General features: G+C 41.6%; 1 protein-coding gene across 10 annotated transcripts in view; it reads left to right on the top strand.

Moving 5' to 3' along the window:
• The first annotated feature begins 4672 nt into the window (after window positions 1-4672).
• The window catches only part of NCOA3 (nuclear receptor coactivator 3), a 52713-nt gene continuing 40497 nt past the window's right edge, over window positions 4673-16888 (top strand). For 9 of the 10 annotated variants that reach the window (XM_041478538.1, XM_041478535.1, XM_041478537.1 and 6 more), the window contains exons 1-2: window positions 4673-5082; window positions 9847-9886. The gene's annotated coding sequence lies outside the window, so the exon portion shown is untranslated. Of the gene's footprint in view, window positions 5083-8194; window positions 8275-9846; window positions 9887-16888 lie in introns of all 10 variants that reach the window. The other variant, XM_041478533.1, reaches the window with a different exon arrangement.

Here is a 16888-nt window from a genome sequence, read left to right as displayed (position 1 = left end):
CTTGAAAAAAGCCCCAACAATATCCTAAAAAAAACCAGAAAAGTCCTAGAAAACCTTCCAACATCCCCTAAATATCTTTAAAAGTCCGGGGAAAAACCTCAAGAAAACATGCTCAGCCTCCAAACTCTACCTCTTGCTCTCTAGCCCGCAGATGTTGTCCCTACCTTTTTGCAGTGGGTCTTGTTGTCCTCTGAGGGTTCTGTACTTGTCCTGGTGTGAGGATTGCTCTCTTGTCCCACCGGGAGGGTTTGGCTCTGCTCTCGCTGTTAGGATTGCTGGGTTGTGCTGCTGCTGGGGGAAAAGGCTGTTGTTAGGGGGGCTGGTTAGGGTGAGGCTAGGGCTAGGCTGAGGGGTGCAGCACCTGAACCCTAACTTGCCTCCTAAACTGTACCCTGTAGTCCTAATCTCCACTGGACTGTCCAGCCCTCAAGCCCTCTCCCTTTACCCCTCAACCCCTCCCTCTGCTCCCAGCCCTCAGGCTCTGTCTGTCACCCTCAAGCCCCCTCTCTGCTGCCCCTCAGCTCCTGTGTGTCACCCTTAATCCCTCCCCTTTGCCCCTCAGCCCCCAGCTTCTCTGTGTCACCCTCCAGCTGCCCCTGCCACCCTCAGCATCTCTGTGCGTCACCCGCTGTCCCCTCTCGCTGTTCCTCCCTAGGCTCCCAGCCTCTGACACCCTCAAGCCCCCACAGTGCCCCTCAAGCTGCCACTCAGCCTCCCTGTGTCGTACCATGAAAAGACCCTAAAAAACCCTAAAAATTCCCTAAAAGACCCCTAGTCTTCAAATTGTCCTAAAACCTCCAAAAAAACCTAAAAATAGCCTCAGAATACCCTTAAAATACATTAAAAATAACCTACTCTTTAAAAACACCTAAAATTCCCCAAAGAACTTTTTAAAATCCCTAAATATACACTCAATAGTCCTAAAAGAGCTCTAAAAATACTCAAAAAATCCTTAAAATGCCCTGATAAGACCCTAAAAAAACCTAAAAATTCCCTCAAATGCCTTAAAAATACCCTAGTCCTAGAAAAGTCCTCCACATATCCTCAATAGTCCTAAAAAAGCCCCAAAACCCCCCAAAACCCCCCCCCCCCAAAAAAATTCCAAAAAGTACTAAGGAAGCCCTTAAAATACCCTAACAAAATCTTTTAAAAGCCCTGAAAAAGCCTTAAAAGTATCCTAAACGTTCCCAAAAATTCCTAAAAAACTCCTGCAAAAATTAGAAAAGAATGCAAGCATCCAAGCTGAAGAGGAGGCCCCCACCGTCAGAAAAAGTGAATCTGGGTTACAACTGAGTGCACGGCCTCATCTCAGTGTGAGTAAAAGTTTGAGGTTTTGCCGGCAGCCGTCGCCGAATGCTGGCGGGGGTGGAGGGGTCCCCAGTCGACAGGGCACCGTGGGAGGGGTGTAATTTTAACTCAGGTCTCGGGACACAGCTGATGGCTCCTTTACAAGACTATGTACATGTATGTTAGAAATACGGGTAGTAATTAATGGAAATATACGGTGTATTAAATGGATATAGACAAAATAAACCGGGGAAGAAAAGAGGGGAGGGGGGGGAATTCCTCTCATTCCCTTCAGGTTAGAAAAACCAGCCTGGAGACACACTGCGAAACCGCTGCAGATGGACATTTACATCAGAAGGGAGCTGCAGCTGCAAAAGGGGCAAGTGGCCAACGACCCTACACCCAAGTGATGGCACCAGATGAGATGCCTATCTGGGGACCATTGGCACCTTGGACCTGAATGCCAGGTTACGGGAAACCAGGAAGACGACCATTCTACTCTCGGACAAGAGGTTTTTGTGCAGCAGAGAAAAGAAACCACCTTGAATATGGGGAACTCTGAAAGAAATAAAGAACTACTAGCCGCGGGCAAATTAAACAGTGTAAGAATAAGAACTGCGTCTTTGAGGCAGATGGTGTGGACTTTGAGGCAGATCGTGTGGACGGGGTGGATCTGGTACTAGCGAGGCCATTTCCCACGTTCACCCGCATGACTGTCCGGGAGCGATACGCTGTCCGTTTTTGGTGGTGGCTGTCGGACTGTTATTACGGTCGCGAAATAAATTTTATTTTTCATATTTTTATTAAAATTGGCTGACTCGCAATTTTCATTTATAACATGTGGAAGCAATCCCCTCACTTTCATCTAATTTTTATGAAAAAATTTAATACATATCACAAGCAATGTGCAATTCTGGTTTTTTCCTGTACACTATTTGTACAAAGGACCTGGGCACAGCACGCAGTCGTGATTCAATTGAATAAATCCTGGTTTACATTTCAAAGGTTCTCGCTGTGAAAAACATGTTCAGTCTCCTGTGAAATTGTTAAAAATTTATTAAAGGACAATAACAGAAGACCGGGACCATGAAGAAAAGGTTATTACGGCTGGATGCACCTTGGCACTGAGCCAAGACCACCACACTGTTACCTTTGGGGATACCCCTTGAATACCTTTTCCCTTACATCAGCCTGTTGCATATTCATAGACCCTTATGCATATCCATAAACTAGATGACATTTTCCAGGAACTATTTTATATGGCCCCTCCTTGGGTCTGCCTTTTTAGAGCATTCGTGTTTCTTGGCTGTGGTTTTGGCTCCTTCTTTTTATCACTTCCAGCTTATGCCTTGGTCCATACTTTCGTCAGATGGTGAGTGCTGGTAGTTGGCAGATCTGTACAGGTGTCCTCATCCTGTGTTCATTGGATGTTATCCCATCCAAGCAGGCATTTTAACACAAGCACGGCTATTTCACTACTATGTCTAAGCTTAATTAACAATAGAAATACAAACTATATCTTTATAACAAAGTTATATTAACATCACACATATAAAATAAATTTTAATATTTGTGAAAAGCCAGTATTATAATATGTATCTAAAACACGGCTCTAGCACTGCATGTTTGCAAATCTCGACTGGAATGTTCAACTATCCTCGTGGACACATTCAAGTATGTGTGCAGCCCCAATTCCAGCCCTACACTGATGACAGCTCCAGCCTTACAAGTCCCCTTCCCAGCCCCAGTGATTTCAGCTTATTGACCCACAAGCTTTATTTCACTACCAGCTCTGTTCTTCCAGCTGCAGCTGTGCATTTCTCCAGCTCTGCCAGCGAAAACTTTCACAACTTTAAAGGGCAGCGTCTTGGTCTTGGCTCCAGTTCTGCAACACTTCAGCTCCCGCCCAAGGGTCTCCAAGCCCATCCCACCATCAATATCCCAGCCCCGCTGTGATTTCAGCTCCCATCCTACAGTGCCCACTCAGTATGCCAGCCCCCTGCATCATTTCTCTTCGATGCCCACAGCCCCGTTCTCAGGTCTACAGTTTCTTTTCCATTTCCATTCAAAGTCCCAGCTGCGCAGTCCACTTCCCAGCCCCACAGTAAAATCAGCTCCATCCCTAGAGGTGCCATGAGAGACCAAGGCAACATCCTGGCGTTGCCGCGGTTTTCAGGTGCAATGTTGCAGCCTCCTTTTCTGCTCCACGCATCCTGTTCCGGTTTCAGTCACAACACCCAGCCCCAGCATCAATGTCATGGGCCCAGAGAGTTCAAGGCACAAATCCTACAGTCTGTGTCAGCCCTATGGTTCCTGTGCCGTGTGCAGCCCCAATCCCAGCCCTGCAGTGATGACAGCTCCAGCCCTACAGGTCCCCTTCCCAGCCCCAGTGATTTCAGCTTATTGACCCACAAGCTTTATTTCACTACCAGCTCTGTTCCGCTAGCTCTGCGTTTCTCCAGCTTTAAAGGGCAGCATCTTGGTCTTGGCTCCAGCTCTGCAACACTTCAGCTCCCAAGCGAGGGTCTCTAAGCCCACCCCACCATCAATATCCCAGCCCCGCTGTGATTTCAGCTCCCGCCCAACAATCCCCAGTCACCATGCCAGTCTCTGCATCATTCACCTCGATGCCCAAAGACGGCGGCGCCCATCACGTGATACCGGACAAAGATGGCGGCTACCGGGACGGGGTCGGTGTTGTCGGTTTCTGGCGGTTTTTTCGTGCCTCCCGCGCGCCCCCGTGCCAGTGGTGCTATTCCGGTGCACCCGCAGCGGAACGCGCCTCGGGAAATTGTTTTTAAAGTGCGGGATCGGTGTCGAAATTTCGATCAGGCAGCTGACAGGACGGCTAAAGGTTGGGGTCTTTTTCTGAGGCACTGGAGGCGGTGCGAGGGGAGGGGCCGCGGGCGGGGCGCAGTGACGACACGCTGATGTAGCGCAGGAGCGGGACCGAGGGCGGTGTGCGGGCACCGCGCGGCGTTCGCCGGCAGGGGGCGCCGCGCCGCTCACGGTTCGCGGGCGGGGCGGCGGCGCGAGGAGGGGTGTGGGGTGAGACGCGGCCGCGGCGGGGTTTGTGTGAGGGGTGGGCTTGATGGTGACTGATAGCTCTGTTGGAAGACTGCCCGTTTAGCTAATTAAATCGTGATCCAATTAACTCTTGGTTGTCTAATTTAACTGGTGCTGTGGATGTGCGTACTGTTGCAGTGGTTAATCGATTTCAGTATTAGATACTGCCAGCTGGAGCACTAATCAGGGCCCCCTATAGACTATGTATAAAAAAAAAAAAGAAGAAAAACTGTATGTCTGGTACAGCACTAGAAAATTTCAGACTCCCACGGAGTAAATATGAGTAAATATTTTCTTTAAATCATTTTTTGAAGGTTTTTGGGTTTTTTTACTCCGAGGGAGCAATGATACAGATACGGCATTTTGTGACCTCTACGAGCACGGAGCAAGCGCCGCGGGAACGCGCTGGGGAGTGCACGGCACACGCAGCTTCCCCTGGAACCGCTTCCTCCTCCCCGTTTGAGCCCGCCCTACCGCAGAGACCGCGGCGATATAGAGGCGACACCGGAGCGCTGGCATCAGGCCGAGCCTGGCCGCTCCGGCAGCGAGCCCAGCACAGACTACAAGTACCATGAGCTCCCATGTGGGTACTACGGGTCCCACAATACCTCACGGTGCCTGGTGTCTCCGCTTCGGTCCCGATTTAAATCCAGGCAGTGAGGAAAATGGCGGTGCGGGGCTGAGTGTGGGGGAGATGGAGATATAGCTGAGCTTTGGCTCATTTCTCAGGTGAGTGGCGTTCGGAGGGAGGGAGTGAGTAACGAATGGAGAGAGGGGAGTTCTAGTCCGCGTTTCCCTGCCTTTAGTGCTGGGGTGGGACTGGGATGGCGGAGGGAGCGCTGCCCCTTGCCGGGGAAGGGAGAAGCTTGGGGTGGCCTTGAAGGGCGGCTCCTTTCTGTCTTTCGCCCCCCTCCTCAATATGAACGTGGCTCCCTGAGGGGAGGAGGAAGGGGAGCGTAGATGGGTTGTGTGTGAGGAGTATTCCCAGGGCTGGAGATGAGGGAATTCCCCGGGCAATGTGTGGCTGCCTTTACCTCTTTCTAGCCATTGTAACTTTACTGGTGACTGAGTTTCGAAGGGGCATTCCTGGGCCAGTGGCCCAGGAATTGGTGCGTAGACTGAAGGCTTCCCGTGTCGCGTGTGATGCATATCTAAGCGTGGCGATTTTGGGTGGAGGTTCCTCGTAGAATACAAAGAGACCTGAGGTCGCTGTGGACCTGGCTTTAGAATCGTCTGACCCACGATTTCTCAGTCTGAGCAGAGGCGGGGTGTGGGTGAAATGGTTATAATGGCCCTCTCTACCATTCATCTGGGTTTATCTGGTACCGAAGCGGTTCCAAAAACCTTGATATCCGCATTCTGCTGGTCATCCTGTAGCCTCGGTAAGTTTTAGAGCTGACTTCTCTTGTCTCCTTCTTATCTCTGGTAATAAGAAAAGGGATGAAAAACACTGGAACTGAAAGGTTCATTTCCATGCCTCTTATCAATTTCTGCCTCGTAGCTGTAATGCAACTGTTATTGAGGGGTGGAGATGAGATTCCCACCCCACCACCACTCCCCGGCTCGGGTCGCATGCCACTGTAGGTGTTACTGTTTCTGGGATATAAATAGGGTGATGAAGAGTTAGAATGTAGCGTGAGGTTGAGATTATTCCCACGCTTCTCTTTCTTTGGTTCTAAAGTTGGTACCGTTTGTGGTTTCTGCTCCTACTCCTAAGCACGGTCAAGTTTTCCTTCAAAAGCGAAGCTTCTCAGTTTGTCAGCTCGTATTCAGACTCATTTGAATCCTCAGTATCTTCTTCCTCTTTTACATAAAAGTTAACAGAAAACAATATGTTAGAGTTTAACTAAAATAACAAGACAAAACAAAAGGAAATCTGAATGTGTGAGGGATGGCAATTTCTAGTGTGTGGTATGTGTAATACATTTTAAATGGATTCTTACAATTAGCTGAAAATTTTATCATCACCATTGTAAAAAGAAATATCTTCTCATGGAATATTTCCATCTTAAAATGTTCTGCTTCACATGAAACAAAGTTGTATGTTCTGAATACAAAATGTACCTTCATAGAAATAGTATATGAGTAAAAACCAGAGAATAAAAGCTTGGGTTTAGAAGAAACAGACAAAATTGGGTTCTTGGGGGGGGCGGGGGGGGGGGCTTTTTGTTTTGATTCATTTTTGTTACTTTTGTTTTTTAAACAAGATTGTGCATTATGACACGCAGTAATTACATTTACTGTTAACTGCTGTTACAACTACTGTTCAACTGACTGTTGTAAAGAATTTCCTTCAACTCTGTTATTACTACTGGTTTGGGTTTTTTTAACCAATACCAATGGATTTGATGGATTCACTGGTGACGTGTGAAGATAGAGTCTGTGGGATACGGGAAGTGATAGACAAAATAAACCCAGCATTCAGCCTCACTTTAAGTACCTCTCCTCATTACAGTGTGTTATTGCCAGTCTGATTTTATTTGGAATATGACTTGCATGCATTTTGGGCTCGCCTGTGGCTTTGTGTTTCTTTTAACTGTTCCTTTGAGGCCCTTGTTCACCCTGGCTTTGGATTTATTAACTTGGAAGTTTTGCAGTGCCTAGTTACATTTTGGTTTGTTTGTTTGAAATTTTATCACTTATGTATACCCTAACATATAGCTAGAGACAAAGTGTAGATTAGGAAGAAGCAACAAATCTATTTTACAATGGAACCTTATCTTTTGATCATGGTGGGGTTTTTTTTAATTAATAGTGGGCAAGAAATCATAATCACAAAGCTTTCATTATTAATACCTGTGGTACAGTTTCCTAGAAAGGGGGGGTGTTTTTATTTTTCAAGAACTCAGAGAAAGAAAAGGTGTCTTGATTATATTTGCCTGCAAAATTAAACCGTTTGTAGCGTGTCTAAAGGTATTGGACACTAGAGTTTGACACTACAGGCTGCTTCAACTCCTGCATTTAAATGAGTCTCTCTTGAAAACGTGATCTTAAAGGACTGTACCATACAGGATCTTCTGCATTTCACGTTCAAGCTTTTTGAGTATTTAGAAATATCTTAAATATTCTTCTGATTTGTTTTAATAATAAAAAAATGGAGGAGAATGGGAGGGGAGGAATAGTATCCTTTATGCCAAAGACACCTGACCTGAGGCAGCCTGGTTAGGGTTAGGCTTCACAGAAGAAAAGGAGGGGGGGGGGGGGGGGGCCAAGAAGAAGGAAAAAGGAGGGAAAGNAAAAAAGGGGGGGGGGGGGGGGGGGGGGACCAACTAAAACCAAAGAGGAAAAAAAAAAGAAGCTTTTAGGGTCTGGTTTAGTATCTGCTTTGCAAGTTGCAAGAAAAGAAATATGAAAAGGAACCGCAGACATTCTGGTCTGGATGTTAGCCTTAGAAATTTTCCACTGTTTCCTTTAATAACATGCAGGCATGCTTTTATTGCTGGAATTCTAGTTAGGAATCTTTTTCTGACTGGAACTTCAAGCTATTTGGTGAGCAAGTGCTTGCTGAAAATCAATTGTCAAGAAATAAATTCTCATATGAGAGACTGTGCATAAACCACTCCCATGCTAAGTATCAACTACTACTTATATTAATTTAGTTTCTTGTTTTGCGGTGTGTTAACTGTTCCTATTTCTACATGATCACTGCTAGGTGACAATACATCTTTTCTCGCTTCCAATGGTAATTCTGGACCAGCCTTTCCTGTAAGGACTGTATGCTGCTAAGCTAAAAATGTTAATTATCCTATCTTTAATATAGAAAGGAAGAAAGGCATTAGGAAACACATCTCTTCTAAAAGAGTTAAAGACTATTTAATGGTTATTTTTAAAATTATTGTAGTTTCAGATGCAATGGTGAAAATCAAGCTGAAGGGATCTACAGGTTCAACCTCATTTGTCTATCTTAAAGCTCTTTTCTGTGTAAGTTGCTCTTATTTACTAAAAGCCACCTGACCTTTCTCCAAGATGTAGAGGCCTCTGTACTTGGAATGTGCCTTGTCTTTCTGTCACTACAGATACTTACTGTTGGCTTATGCTGTTTTGGGATAGGGCCTAAAGAATCCTTCATATACTGGGTTGAGGTTTTTGTTTTCTTAAATGCTGGGGTGGGAGCTAAGCTACTGTATTTTGTAAAAGGTAAGCTACATCACAACAAGCTCTTGTCTTACTAGTATTAATTGAAAATACAAAACCAGAACCCTTTAAATGCACGTTTAAAGAAATGTAAATGCATGTAATGGAATTTTGTCTTTTTAAGACAGCATAGTACATTACAGCTCTCGAGCCAAGTCAGGGTCATTATGCTTCCTTTTCTGTTACCTCTCTTTGTTGGGCTACTTTTTTTTTTTTTAAATAATTATATAAAAATTTCAACATCTGACTTCCTGGTTGCTCATAATCCTTTATCACATATTTACTGCTAATGAGAATGCTAATGACTAAAGTTAAAAGTAGAGCATGTTGAACTTGACATGAACCTTAATATCTTTTCCAGCTTATGTAAGGATTGTATTGTGAATTGTGTGTTTTTTAATTGGTTGCTCGCTGATTAAAAGTACTGAAATTACTGCCATTGCTTTGTGTATCTTTTGGATATCTTATATAACTTTGTTACTTTACAAATTTGATGCAAAGTTAAAGCTTGAGATGGATTTCTAAGTCTTGGTGAGACTTTTCCTCATATGTAGATTTAGTAACTACAGGTAGTAATTCCAGTCAGAGTGGCCACTGAAGAAGAAGCCACGGTGACTTAAGAGAACTTTCTTTTCAGGGTGACTGACTGAATGTATCCCTATCGTTTGGTTTAGGAGACTTGTCCTTATTCCAGTGATGCTTTGGTCTTTATTCCTAGTGTTTTACCTAGGGAAGAAGAGGGTGTGTTATAGCCAATAGATCTTTGTTCAATTTTCCTCCACTCAGTAAATAAAAAAAGTAAATCTGAATTAATTCCTCTGTCAAAATGACAGAACGAGTGCTAAGTAGTGTACCAAAAGTTGAGTGTTGTCAGTGCAAAAAAAGTTTAGAAGATTGAAAAATACTACATTATTATACAGTCATGCTATGCCTTCCTCTCGAATGTAACTATTTCTGTAGATGCAGTATCAATGAGTAAAATGGACTATGTTTCTCTGTATTTTTAATAAGACACAGTATTTACAGCATTTCCTTCTTTCTTTTTTTTTTTTTTTTTAATGTTGGCCTTACAGTACGAGGCAGATCTATACAAAAGCACCACAAGTGTAATGGGAAATCAACAGGAGGAAAGTGTTTTCTTCTTCACTCGTTTCAGTTACTCTCCTTAGTATCAGATGGCAGGGTTAAAAATTATAAAAAGGCTACTTTCAGGTAGTGTAGAGTTTAACTACAGAGCTGACTGCCACAGAATATCCAGCAGCTAGGAGGCTCAGTTGTTTTGAACCAGGAAATTCCTGAACAGTAGATTGTAAAGCTTGAGACTATGCTAAAACACATTCATATGCTTTTTCTTTCTAGGCATTCCTACTGGCTTCCGCTGTAGCGAATACTATGCTCGGTAAGTTTTCTGTCACAACTACTTTGTTTTCTCTGCATCAATTCTCATAAACTATTGATATTTAGGAAGTTAAGAAAAGGAGAAAATAATTTCAATTCCCTTAGAAAAATAAAGGGGTTTTTTTATGTTCCTGTTTACTGTCTTCCACCTCACTTGAGGAAATGCATGGTATGACCTGGCCTTGGTATGTATCATGGTATCTAACACTGTTAGGCTTTTGAGGAATACTTGGACTATTAAAGGATGCTCCTCCTAAGATGTGGGATACAGTGTATCCTTGTGTGTATATATCCGCCTTTGTTTTTTAATTCTCTCACTAGTACTAGAGTTTTCTTCTTCCTGAAGTAACCGATAATTGTTCTGAGCAAAGTATTCATGTTATTTTGAAAGACTGATGATGAAACAGGATTTCTTAGCTAAATCTGTTCTGGGCTCAGTGCAGATATAATGCGAATCACTGCTGGGTATTTGTTTGAGGTTTGGTCATAGCTCCTGGGTTAAGCAATTTAGCCTTCAATATTCGATTAGATTGATATGTCAGCTTCTATACCTGTTGCTGGAGAGCAGTGAAACTGAAAACTTGTCTGGACACTCTATTCAGTGGGATTTTGGTCTCAAGAAAGGAAGCACCTCCTTCGGAATAATCTCTTCTTGTAAGTTCAACCTCTGTGCTCTGCAGTTTAGCAGGTGCCCTGAAATAGGTGCGCTGGCTTGGTTAGAGTAAGGTGGGATTAAAGCAAAATGAAAGAAAATTAAAGGAGATAGTTGAAGGGAAACCTTTGGAGAATGATCTCTTCAAAGGATAGAAGAATTTGTGGGTTTTTTCAGATAGCTGTGCTCATCAAAACATTATAGTTCCTAAGCCATGTTTTGCAGACAGATGACACACTGGGGTAATAGTATGAGGTGGAGACAAGTGATAAATAGCTTTTGGTCCTGACTAGATGCAGACACTTTTTTGAGCATATTGTCTGTCATAAATCTACTTTTGATGAAAAAAAGATAGCACAAGTTTTGTTCCTAAAGAGGATTAATGATACCAGCCTTAAGTTTTGTACGCTCTTCCCTTGTGTTCCCTCCATGGTGTGCTGTGATTATCCTGTTATTGTTTGTACACTGTTACTTATAGGCTTCATCTATATGAGAATCTTAACAAGTTTTCATACTGATGAAAGCTCAGGAGTAAGGCTTTGTAGCTTTTTGGACTTTCAGTGGACTGTTAGGTATACTAAAAAATACTTACTGGACTTTGAAAAGAGAAGCTATTCTGCACCCAGAGACAATTACTAGTAACCTTTCTCCTAATAATTTTGACAGTGCCCAAGAATATAAACTTCTGAATGCAGTGTAGCTAAACATAACTTCCCACGCTGTGTGGGATGTGCTATAGCAGAGGGTCATTCACTGGATGAATGTAGTGTGGCATTTACTGTTAAGAAAACGCATTGCATCCATCACGCTTCATGGCTGATCTTCTGCAACTGCATGACATAAGTGCATGACCATGTGCTCCTCAGTTAGTTACTATGGTTTTTTGCTTATCAGATGCTAATATGACAACTTTTCAGTGCAGACACAGCTGAATACTAACTTTAAAGATCAGACAATGGCTCTCCAGCTCAGTTTTGTTGAATGTTAGATACATTTCAGTTGGTCTACTTGTACGGGAACTAAAGAAAAAAATGCAAGGAAATGTAAGGAAAAAGTAATAATAAAAAAAATTTACAGCTCTGTCCTGGCATTTCCACCAGTGCACTATATAAGAATACATAAAGTTTGCTTCCTGATGATGTGAAACTGCTCAGCTGCTTAGCCATTTATCTGTAAACAAGGAAGGAACTGGATCTGAAAACGTTATAAATGCTTTTGGCACTTGAAGAGGAAGGATGTCGTCCCATCTGGTTTTGGTAGTTGTAGACCTCTTGTACTAACTTCCAGAATGGTTGCTAATCTTCCTAAAATTCTTCAAATTTCTATGCTAATGTTGATAGTGTCATTTTGGAGAGTTCTGTGGATAAACATTTCTGTTTGAGAAGTGCCATTTGTATTAAAAGCTTTCATGAAGAAGACTGATTTTCTGCCTGCCTGAGGAATCCTTGGGAGCTTAAAGTGAGATAATAGCTTTTTAATGAAAGTGAAGATACTGCTTCTTTAATAGAACATTAGAAAACTAGAAGCATAAGGTTTTTATGCAATGGAAATTCCTTGTAAAGAATAGAAAAGCTTGGACCAAAAAAGAAAAATCCAGAGGGCACTGAGAGCCTTACTTAAAAGCATACCATTTTTTTCTCACAAAATGGGTGGGGAAAAAAGATCCTTGACGGTAGGAATGAATGTTGTGGTCAGGATTACATACTCTGTGTCCAGTAAAGATGGGACTGTTGATGTGTGTATGCAAAATCTAAAGTATGCATGATATTAATAAAACATACCTCTTAAATCGGAACCAAAAAGAATGTGGTAATATATCTTAAAATTAAACAAAGTAGGATCAATTGTAATGTTACTTTGCTATCTTAGTGGCCCATTGTTATAATGGTTTATCTTAGTATCTTATGTACTACATCCCAGTTTATCTCTGGGCTTCCCTGATGACAATGTTTTACTGAAACTCATTGCGTAATTATGCTAGCGTGAATCCAAACACCATGAGCAAAGGTAGTGTTGGTCCGTCAAGGTTTTGTTCGGTCAAGCATAAAAAAATCTCTCAGGACAGGGATTCTGTAGGCTATCTGAAAGTGGTTCCAGTGTTCAATCACTATTTATAAACTGAAATTTAACTTGTTGCAGGTAGTAAAGCTTGCCTATTGCCCTTTTCTTGTAGGCCTTGGAGGAGACTCTGTGACTCTCCAATCTCTAATACCTCTCTGGGTGGTACTACTCTGTTTTATGTAGTATTGAGCAAACTTACCAACCTTTGGGCTTTTTCCTTTTTATTACTCCACCTTGCTTAATTTTTAAATAATTGAGCATGTAAATCTAAGATTTTATTTGACCAGAGACATGCACAATACCACTACAGCTTTGTTTTGAGCAGTAAATTGTAGCAGATGCTCTGTGATAACCTGACTGTATTGTGGAAAGATTAATTAACCTGATTTGGGGGGTGGGGATTCTGTTCTGTCCTTATTTTGTAATTTCACTGAAGGTACTGTATCTACTAAGCTCTGTTCACTATGAAGGAAATGTGGCACGGAATATGAAAAAGAAATAGAGGAAAGGGGATCCTATTTAATGGAATGCTCAAATCTGTTGGTATAACATAAGTAGACAGCTGATTTTGCTTCAAATATTGAATGGCAGGCATTTTTTCTGAACTAAATACCTCTTGCAGAATACCACTTGCAGCCAAATGAAGTGTACCTGCATATACTCAAACTTAATCACATTTTAATTACAGCATTGAGCTTGAAACATTTCCGTATTTCAAGGACAAATTGAGGCTTAGACCTGGCGCCTTTGTATTAAGTAGCTGCACTTATTCCTTTCAATTAAATTAATCATGTATAAGCACTGATGCTATGCTTGGAAAATGTGAACTATTTTGATTTCCTTTCTTCAGTAGCTTATTTTGGTTTTAGTAGTTTCTGATCTTGTGCTCTCAAATCTGAGAGTCTAGTTTTGCCAAAAACTCATTAACTTCATTAACAGACCGTTACTTATTGCTAGATCAATAATTAATCAAATATTATTAGATCAATACCAAGCTCTAATCTTAAAAACAAAGAGGATGTGTGTTTTTCAATAAATTTTTTAAAGAACCTATTTTAGTAGCATGACAGAAAAAGATACTAAATAGGATTCTCAAAAGCATTCTTAAGACACCAGGCATTTAACTCCCCTTAAAGGCAGTTTGTGTGAGTCTGAGTAGACTCACGCAGTATGTAAACTCTGTAATGGATGATGCTTTCCCCCCTGCCCTCTGCCCACAGCACTCAAACTCTTTTTCAGGATATGAATCTACATTTTTAAAAGTGTAATGTTTCTGGTGTAAAATAGTATATTTGCTGACATTATTTCTGTAACTTACTTCTTGTGCAAATGCATGAATAAATGTTCATAAGTACTGCATCTGCTGACTAGCAAAATGTGCCAAAGGCAAGGCGATGTGATTTATGGAGTGTATTTTTTTCATGGTCATGGGCTCACCCTTATTGATGGGTGTAAATATATTCGTTGTGATCTGTCATAATCAAGACAGTATGTATCACTGTTGTTTACTCTCCGTTGCAAAAAGCTAGTGTGTTCTGATTTGAATGTCACTGGAACTCTCTAAATACCCATGCTGGGCAAAGGCCAAGTTAAGATACAGGTCCTCGACAGATTTCAGATCTTGATTTATGAGATGATTATCTATTACTGTGTAGTAAATTGGAAGTGATTGCACTGTTACCGCTCATGAGACTTTGTGTGGGACTGGCCCCCATCAGGTCACAGAAAAGACTACTGATATAGCCTTATTTGTGTGTTGCATCATCTGTGCAGTGCACTGTTTCAGGAATCTGAAACAGTATGTGCACAGAGTATGTGCAACAAGGATTAGAGAAGTCTTGAGAGGTGGAGCTGACAATACTATTTGAAGTTTTTTGAATGACCTCATATCCTTAGTATTTTCAGTGTAAGTTTCTGTATGTCTTTAAAAAGCTTATGGAAAAAAAATAGTATAATGTGCCATAAGGAAATTTCTACTTTGTTTGCCAGCAAGGTAGTCATCGAGCAGGGCGCCACCTCGGTTGCTAAACTGAGTGTGCCTTCTAAACGGGTTGCTTGCTGGAGGGCCAGGAAACTGGGTTTTTAGCACTGTTCTGTGAGACCTCCAGCTACTGTTTCAAATGAAATCTTAAATAAGTAGGGAGGGAGGTAAGGGTGGCCTTTGCTAAGCCCTTGATCCTGCTGCTGCCTCATGCTTTGTGGATGCTGTGTATGGGTGCGGCAGTATAACCTAGAAAAATGTCTGTTTGCTAGCTACTGTGCTGCCAGGCACTTTAACTGCTTTGTAGCTGGCAGGTTTAAAGAGAAGTTGCTCTTGGTCTTGGTAATATAGTGATAAAGCATATTCTGCTCTGTCAGCATGGAGAAGCTGTGCAGCAACAAAGCTAACTTGGTTAGATAAAATACTTGAGGATCTTGGCCACTGGTTTAAAACAAAACCGAGCACGTTAGAGTACTTTAAATAAGGCACTTAACAGCTATACAGCTATCTTCATTGGAGCAGCAAGATAAAGTTCAGTTTGTTTAGACATTCGATCAGTTTCTCTTCCAAAGCTTTAATTCCTTGGACTGAATAAAAGGTTACACTTTGTTCAGCAGAAGTCTCTGCTCATTTTTCAAATGTCTGAACCAAAAAGTAGTTCTGAGGCGTATGTCAGAGACAGGCATTAAAGAATTAGAACAGGCTGCTGTGATGGAAAATGTTAGCATCCTTAACCACAGATGTAGTTGTGCCTGCACAAGCACTGACACACTGTAGTTTACTTTTCTCTGTTAGGCAAAGATGCCCACCCAAAACGGGCAAGGTTCCTTTCTTTTTACTGCACCAGTATGTCAAATCTAACTTTATTCAGTAGATCATTCTTATTTCAGCCTGAATCAACAGATGAAACACCTGTTGCATGCTAGGTGTATCAAGACTGTTTTATTAAAGATGAAGTATATTAAGTTGAGGGTGAGTGTGTGTATATGTCCGTGTGTCCCCAGATGTCCTTGTGGAAATGTCTGTTGATGTATGGTTTTAAATGTTTTTTAGCAATAGATTCCTTCCACCCTGCTGACAATGTGGTGCTACAGATTTTAGAAAAACCAAAAATAATACTATTTCTGTTTGATAGGGTCTTATGATCACGACCTGTTTTAACAGGGAAGGGCAAACTGCATCTGATTGGCCTCATGCATAATGCAAATGTGGCACGTTTTAAAAACGGCTTATTTTAAAATATCTTTACAGGGCTTACAACATTTTTACACATTACAGGTTAACACGGTTTACTTATAATTGTTCCTGTAAGCTAGGTGTAGTCTTCAGAAACTGGAAAAATGCATGCTGTAGACTTCTGTAAAGAGCTTGCATGCTTTTCCAAAATGTGTTTTTCCTAAATGACTTCAGAATAGGACAATGTGGATTGGGTGGAGCTGCACAGTCTCAGTAGGACTGAGACATGCTGTTAATTCAAGGGCAGTCTCCTACTAGCTTCATGAACTGCATGATAAAACAAAGAAAGAATAGAAAAAATAAAAATAAAAGATGTATTTTTAAGGTAATTGCATAGAGTTTAGTAAGGGGTTCTCAGAATTAGTAATTTTTTGCAGGTTTGCTGATGCGTCATTGTGAATCTTGTTTGCTTGGAACAGTAATTGTATGGACTCAGACTTTAGTTATTAGCTTACTTATGTAGTGATGTAGTAAAAAATTCCAAATTTTACTTGACTTCTGTAATTGGTATATTTTTGGAGACAGTGCTAGCAGTTGCCAGTATTGTCTTCCCATCCCCCAGCTTTTGAGCCTAGTTTGCTTGCAGCTGCAGTAGTAGGCATCCTTCTTTCAGGAAGTGACCTTGGCTTGTATTAATCAAATTCAGAAAACACAGAAGAACTTCTTGGTAACATGTTGGCTTGATATAAAATTTTATAGTATCCATTTGCATCTAAAATGAGGCCATCTTACAAAAAGGGCATTCATTTATGATATTTTACTGTAAAAGAATTTCTCTAAAATTCTGTGGTATTCAGAAAAGGCAAACAAAAAAAAAAAAAAAACAACAAAACCAAACTGCACTTTTTACTGAGAAGAATGTATTGAGAGCTTTTAATAAAAGTAACTAAGTCTTAAGTTGGTATTGGCAAAACTGTGTCCTAATCTAGCTAAGCTGTGAAAATACAGCATTATTTGATAGCATTTTCTGTGGTGTCTTTCCATTTTTGAACTACAGTAGGAAAGCCTGGTAGTAGGGCATGAACTCAGTCACCTAAGATCTTATGATGGCTTCAACTTTCTGACTTTGTGTT

The sequence above is a fragment of the Pyrgilauda ruficollis genome, unplaced genomic scaffold (genome assembly GCF_017590135.1).
Source record: "Pyrgilauda ruficollis isolate IOZ18807 unplaced genomic scaffold, ASM1759013v1 scaffold45, whole genome shotgun sequence".
NCBI classification, from domain to species: Eukaryota; Metazoa; Chordata; class Aves; order Passeriformes; family Passeridae; genus Pyrgilauda; species Pyrgilauda ruficollis.
The sequence above is the reverse complement of the archived record's forward strand: the minus strand, read 5'-3'. Positions and strand labels throughout refer to the sequence as shown.